At 31.4% G+C, this 7,014-nt stretch overlaps 1 long non-coding RNA gene across 1 annotated transcript; it reads left to right on the forward strand.

The window, feature by feature from the left end:
- The first annotated feature begins 5,451 nt into the window (after positions 1-5,451).
- On the forward strand, positions 5,452-6,628 carry LOC146885725 (uncharacterized). Its single transcript, XR_014995786.1, has 2 exons — positions 5,452-6,021; positions 6,095-6,628. It is a non-coding gene; the product is annotated as an uncharacterized LOC146885725 (long non-coding RNA).
- The last annotated feature ends 386 nt before the right edge of the window (positions 6,629-7,014 follow it).

Here is a 7,014-nt window from a genome sequence, read left to right on the forward strand (position 1 = left end):
GTAAGAAAGTATAATATAGTGGCCTTAGTTAAATCGTCACAACACTCTCCATTTAATATTTTGTATAAAGCAACATTTGAAAATTGTAAATAATAACAGTTGAAACTATTGTAATCTTTTTATTTTAAAACAATTTTAATACAAAGTGCAACACTTAAAAACACTATTATTTTCACTAAATATAATATGATGTTTTCAATTGTCATAATTTGAATAATTTGAATGTAAAACTATTTCAACCATTTTATAATCTCATGATTTATTAAACATGTTTTCATAAAATAAAATAAAAACAAAAACTACTAAAAAACATTTCAATAGGTAAGTTTTACTCACAAATATTTTATTCATAATTCATATAAAAAAGTTCATATTATCAACCATTATTTAAGTGTTTACATGTTAAAAAAAAAACTACAAAAGGGTCATACATTATTATAACACATCTTCCTAAATTTCTATTATTATGTTCCTCATCAATCTTGTCTCCCTCCATTTGATCCTCTTATGCCATTCGGATGGAGCACCACTTCTAACATCTAGTGCCTGAAATAAAATAAAAAAAGTTGAGTTAAATATGTTCTTAGTCCTTAAACTTGAATGCGAAATTAGACTTCGTCTTTCTCCCAAACTTTTGTACATTTTGGTTTTCAAACTTTAAAAATGAATGGATATAGTCCTTTTAACCCAATAACATTAACTATTTTTAAGTGTTAAACAGTGTTCCAAGTTGACATTTAAGCTGGAACGTAATAAATTGTATAAATAACTCAAATGTTAGCTTGGAACCACTAGTGTAGGGAAGAGTAATTATGACACTAGTTCTTTTGGGCATTATACTTTGGTTCAACAACCAAAACATATCCAAGCGAGATAGAAAATGGTAGATTTTTTGCTTCGGTTATGAACCGAAGTCTAAACTTCCATATTAATTTTCAGTTTTGAAAGAAATTGAAGCATGAAACCATAATTAAATAATGAAAATTAAAAAAAAAATATTAGACTTTAGTTCTTTTAATAACCGAACATATTTGATTTTAAAAATAATTTAATTTTAAGAGGATATTAAGTTTCGATTCCCCAAATAACTAAAGCCTAGTATCCTTAAAATTAAATTGTTTTTAAAATTAAAAAGGGATTAAGCTTCGGTTGTTACCATAACCGAAGCCTAATCCCCCTTTATGTTTCAATTTTGGTAATAACTGACGTCTTTTTTAAAATAATTTTTTTGTTTCCGTTTCTACCTAGATATCAAACCTGAACAAAAGCTATATACAACCATAACCAACATATTATATAAATAACAATCAAAATCAGCCAAAATCTATACACAATAACATATAAATGATAACTTTATATCCTTGCACTTTAAATAATTTTCAAACTAATGTTTCACATACTATTATACATTTCTATTATATATTTTACACTGGATTTCTTGTTCATTGGTGTAGGACCAAAGTTGTAAATCTCAAAAAGCAACTTATCAAACTACACAACAAACAAAACTTAATTTTAGTAATATATATATATATATATATATATATATATATATATATATATATAAAAGGAAAACTTTAGGTACTTTACAAGTAGAAGACCGAATTCTAAATTTTTACTATTCTCAATGGTCAATCTAGGTACACTTCTGCATTCTGCTCTTTGGAGTATTGGAAACTACTCAATTAACTATAGGAGTTTACTTCTCTTTTATGATTCATAATCTAACAATATTTAGACAAAATTAATATATATATATATATATATATATATATATATATATATATATATATATATATAAGGAAAAATATCATTTATCCTATTGATTTATCTCAGTTTAAAAAAAATTGGATTAGTTTTTTATATGTTAAACTTATTCAATTTGTTTTTAAATTAGTTTTAAATAAGTATCTTTTTGATAATTTTAACACAATCATAATTAAAAGTTATCCAGAGATGATAACTTGATTTATTTTGGACACGGTTAATAAATTATATGTAATAACGATGATCTATACAAGAGACTTACTAGTTAATCAATGAGAGAAATTATTGATCATTGGCTTTTCGTCAATTACTAAGACTATAAATAAGAGTTTTAATTAATTAAATAGAAATTGAGAAAATGCATACATTGATGTCATATACATATTGGTTTTTATTATCTATGAGAAAAAAAAAAGTCTTTTTTAATCACTAGTCAATAATAATATAATTAAATATGTCAAAATAGGTTTGAATTTATGGATTAATTTATATGATTTATGATTTAAGTTAGACCGTAGTTCTTTTAAATTTAGTCTGTTTGGTTAAGTGGACTTAGAGTTTAGGACTTATGAGTCAAAGTCGAACTGATGTATATTAATGTATATTAAAATGAACTTGTGAAATGTATGATTAAAAACATGTTATTAAACATGATCTTTCATTTAACTACGAGAGTGTTTGGAAGGAAAATAAAATGTTGAATCATAATTTTAAATTGATTAGTAGAAACACTTCAACCAATTATGTATACAATATGAATATATTAGGAATCTCAATTTCTGGTCTACTTTATGGATTTTTACTTTTGTCAATTACACAAATACGAATGTGAAAGATACATTAAAGTAATACTTTATATATATATATATATATATATATATATATATATATATATAATGAAAATATTAACCGTGTAGATACTCACAATATTCTAATTTGAAGAAAGAGCCAAATTACGAATATTAACTTTTAGAAAAATTAACCGACATCGATTACATAAAAGGGTCATGGTCCTCATCTATAAACATGTACCAAAGGTTTTTGTTCCTTTCTCCTCCTCTTCATCAGAAGAGAAAATCAAGAAAAAAACTTTAGGTACTCTACAAGTAGAAGACTGAATTCTAAATTTCTACTCTTCCCAATGGTCAATCTAGGTACACTTCCGCATTATGCTCTTTGGGGTATTGGAAACTACTCAATTAACTATAGGAGTTTACTTCTCTTTTATGATTAATAATCTAACAATATTTAGACAAAGATGCATAATGTTAGTGTATATCCAAGTGAATTAATTATTCTTCTTGTTTTTCCTTCAAACTTTTCTATTAATTCTAAAGTTTTGAAAATTGTCTTAGAAGAATTTGATGATGTTTTACAAGATCCACCAAAGGAGTTATCACTTTTAAGGACATCAAACATCTAATTGTCTTCATTCTTGATTTTTATTTACCTAATGGACCAATTTATAGATTTGATTCAAAAGAGTCCAAAGAGATGTAAGGTGATTAATTGAGAAGGGATGAATGTACGATGATAAGAATTCATGTGTAATTTTAGCTTACCCAAAGGGAAGGGTAGATGACCACATCAAATATAGACACATTACTCCTAAGTGTGATGACTTTCTTGTTAGGTTACAACATGCAAGAATTATCGTATCATCAATAATATCACCAACGAATATGGACACCTTGTTCCAAAGTTTGATGACTTGTTTGTTGAATTACATGGATCTTGCATATTTTTCAAAATTGACTTGAAAGCAAATACAATTAAATTAGAATTAAAGAAAGTGATAATGAAAAATCATTTCCAAAATCAAGTTTGGACTATACAAATGGTTAGTCATGTCTTTTGACCTAAATAATGGTTCGACTCCAATTACATTCACGAGGTTAATGCATCATGTGCTACATTCCTTCATAGGCAAGTATATTATGATATATTTTGATCATAGTTTGTATAACTTGACTATGGATGATCAAGTGAGACATATAAAGAGTATGCTTGAAATCCTTAGAAATAAGACATTGTACTCAAATAGTAAGAAACAAATATTTAGAATGGATCATGAAGTCTTTCTAGGGTTTATTGTGATTTCGAAGGAAGTTTAAGTGGGTGAAGAAAATTTGAAGGCAATTAGGAATTAACTAGCTCCTACAAGTATTAGTGAAGTAAACAGTTCTCATGAGTTGATTAGTTTACATATATAATTTGTAAAATATTTTAGGGAAATTTCATGAGTTTTCGTGAATATTAGGGAAAAAATGTATTTAATTAGGACAAACATTAAGAGAAGTCCTTCCAATAACTTAAGTAACACTTTATCAATGTGCCAATTTTAGCAATTCCTAATTTTACCAAGTCATTTGAGATTGAATTTGATGCTTCCAATGGCATTGAGGTTCTTCTCCTTCAAGAAGGATATCTCATAGCCTACTTCAATAAAAAATGAAGGGTAATCACATTAATTACTCTACTTATGATGAAAAGTTCTGTGTTTTGTTAGAGCTTTACAAAATTATTAGCAACATTATCTTCTATCAAAGTAGTTTGAATCATAATGATCATGATTCTCTTAAGTATTTAAAAATCAAATGTAAGCTTAACAAGAAGAGACATACAAAGTGAGTGGAGTACATTAAATAATTGCCATATGTGATCAAACATTAGCACAGAGAAACAAACATTACAGTTGAATCCAGTTGAATCCTATTCAAGAAGATACACCTTGTTAATACACTTAGAGCAAAACTTTAAGGTTTTGATCATATAAGAGAGTTGTATCCAAAAGATTAACTTTTCTAAACTCTTTACTACGAGCTCAAAGGAGTCACATAATTACTATTTTTGACAAGATAAGTTTCCTTTTAAAGATAAAAAAGTTTATGTTCTCAAGGATATTAGAGGGATGCACTCATAAAGGAGGATTAGTGAGATATTTTGGGGCTTTGAAAACCTTAACTACATTGCATAAACATTTCTTTGACCACACAAGAAAAAATATACGCAACTTTTGTGAGAAATGAAAAACATATAAAAAGTTCAATTTTAAGGTTTAACTGTTAGTAATTTTGGGTCATGCATATATATGACATATAATTAAATGTGTTAGGGCCATTATTTATAAAGCCAAATAATAAAGTAACCTGACTAAATTAAAGATTTGGCTAAAGGCATATGTCATGAAAATAAATATTGTGTAGAGACCAGTTAGTAATTTCTAATTTGATGAGGGGCCAAATTAGAAATACTAAAACTTAAGTAATTCAGTTTATAAATGGTCGTGGTCCCCTTTTGAGAGCACACACAAAGTCATAACATACTTTTCCTGTTCCTTTCTCCCTATCTCCATCAAGAGAGAAAACCCAAAGGGAAATAAAGGTGCTCTACAGGAGGAAGATCATTGTATCATTAGTGCTCTCTAATATTATCGTTATGGCCAATTCAGGTACGCTTTCGTTTACTATTTACAGCATGATTATCAGTATGAAATATTGTGTCTGAGTTTATGATTGATTATTAGGATCATATTCTGCGTTTTTTCTTACATGTGGTATCAGAGCCACCCATATTTGATTCATGCTTGTCTTTCAGTAATTTAATTAATTTTAATTCAGAATCCTAAATCCCTAATTCTGAAACCCTTAATCCCAATTTTGATTTTGGGAGAAAAACCCCAAATTGAGAATCCTAGGGTTTCTTAAAACCCTAATTCTGCATTGCTCTCTAGTGAGAATCAAATTCTTAAACCCTAATTTGGAAAATTCCCCAATTTCAAAATTGGAACCCTAATCCCGTTATCGTATTCATTCTGGCGTTTGCGTTCATGAGGCATCGATCTCTATGGTTTCGCATCGTGCTTCTCGCATCAGTGCCAGTCATGGTGGAGCACGCGATGGCCTGCGCGTTGTTCGTGGTGGTTCATCTTGCGTTGGGTCTGCGCGTTTTGTCGGCGTGCGCTTCGCAGTGGTGGTTTCGCATCGCGATAGCTTTGTCTCCAGCGGCGCGCAACATCTGTAGTCGCGATAGTTTCGCGTCACGGCGGGTTCGACTCGCGGAGGTGATTCGCAGCGGCATCGTTTTCTGTCACGGAGGTTACTGCCATAGGGGTTTCGCTCTCGTAGTGGCAGCGGTGGTTTCTTCCTACAGTGATGGCGTTCTGCTTCACCGATCTGGCCTCGTAGTGGTTTCGTCGCAGCGGCACCGATCTGAGTCGCAATGGAGGTTTCGCGTCGCCGGAGGTCGCCGGAGGTCACCCAACCTGACCTTTAACACCTTTGGCTCACCAGCAGATTCTATCAGTTGTGCTGCTGGTGAGCCAGAGGTGTTAAAGGTCAGGTTAGGGGTTCGATTCCCACTGGCAACAACCCACCCAGTATGAATGGACGGAGAAGGGTGATGGGTTGGGGTGCATTGGGCTGTAGTAACCTGACAGTCTTTAGGGCCCGAGGAGGGGTAGCCAGGAATGTTACAGTTTGCAGATCTGGTTTCATCGTGGTGTTCGCGTCTGAAAGGGTTTTGTAAGGAAAAGGGATACCAAAGCCCAAGAGGTGGACTTGCGTGTGGGGTCAGAGGGAAAATTCACGGATGGACACGTGGTGGGAGGCACAAAAAGCATGACGAGAGGCAAAGGCGCACGATCCAAGAGAATAAGCACAAGGCTGAAAGATTTTGAGTAGGGTATTCATTAGTATAAAGGCAATAACCGTTTAGGAGAGAGGGAGGATATTATTCTGGTCTGTTACGATTGCTTCTCTCGCTGTTTGCATTTCTCTTTGTTACGTTGTGCCCCTGTTTTGGAAAACAGCTTTTTCCTGTATTGCAGCGTTCATTTTATGAAATTTCTTACTATTCTTCATTCATGGAACAGAAGAACTTTTCTCTGCTACGTGAATTGTTTACTTTAAGTGCTTTCATTACATGTTTCACGTTGGCCTGTTGTGTCACGGTGTGGTGGCTAGGGTGGCCTCGTGGCAGCACTGATCTGGTTCACGACGGTGGCTTCGCAGGTCATGGTGGCTAGGGTTCAGGGTTTCCCATCTGGTTCTGCGGCGTGAGGAGAAGAAGAAAGAATTAAAAAAAAATCCTAATTGAAGTAAACTAATTAATTTAACTTTAATTAATTTTGATTTTTGGGTTCAAATAAGATATTTGAACATAAGGATTTATTTTTTTGACATATAAATAATTTTATTTATTTTATATATTTTTTGGTTGTTTAATATATAAAATAAATATATTTGG

Source organism: Vigna unguiculata, chromosome 6 (genome assembly GCF_037176805.1).
Source record: "Vigna unguiculata cultivar grain cowpea cultivar isolate G323 ecotype 2 chromosome 6, ASM3717680v1, whole genome shotgun sequence".
NCBI classification, from domain to species: Eukaryota; Viridiplantae; Streptophyta; class Magnoliopsida; order Fabales; family Fabaceae; genus Vigna; species Vigna unguiculata.